Source organism: Penaeus monodon, chromosome 15, assembly GCF_015228065.2.
Source record: "Penaeus monodon isolate SGIC_2016 chromosome 15, NSTDA_Pmon_1, whole genome shotgun sequence".
In the NCBI taxonomy this organism is placed as follows: Eukaryota; Metazoa; Arthropoda; class Malacostraca; order Decapoda; family Penaeidae; genus Penaeus; species Penaeus monodon.
The window spans coordinates 14,799,312-14,799,858 of record NC_051400.1 but is presented as its reverse complement, the minus strand read 5'-3'; positions in this window follow the sequence as shown (position 1 = coordinate 14,799,858).

The window sequence follows — 547 nt, the reverse complement described above, 5'->3', positions numbered from 1 at the left end:
AAGATATACCATTAAATTTTGTTTACGTTCAGAATGTCCATCAGAAAATTTTCAATCTATAAGATTTTATGTGGATTCGTTAATGAATGCACAACCAGCATTGATTATCGATACTAATAATTATCAACACCGATAATCAATGTCGTTTTTTTATTCCATAACCACCTGGTGAATTCCTCATCTTCTTCACCACATTTTTAATCATATAAACAATATAAATCCGTGCGGCCCTCTTTTAGCCTTGGTTCGTACCCCTTACCGTGGAACCCACATACTCCTTACTCCTATTAAAGACATCTTCAATAATAATGTCACTGCGCCTTTTCCTTCTTCCTTTTCCCTACCGGAACGCACGTGTTTCCATCAACCGAGGCCACGTGACTCCCCCCCTCCTTACCGGGTCCTCACCCCCGTCACGGTCCATCGCCCAGGTAGCCTCTGGAACGCCACGTTAGGAACACCCGTGGACATGGTAGGAACACCTCGCTTGTGGAATGTAATTGTGTTCCTCCAAAGCCACGCTACATTCTCTTTGCTCCTTAGCTTT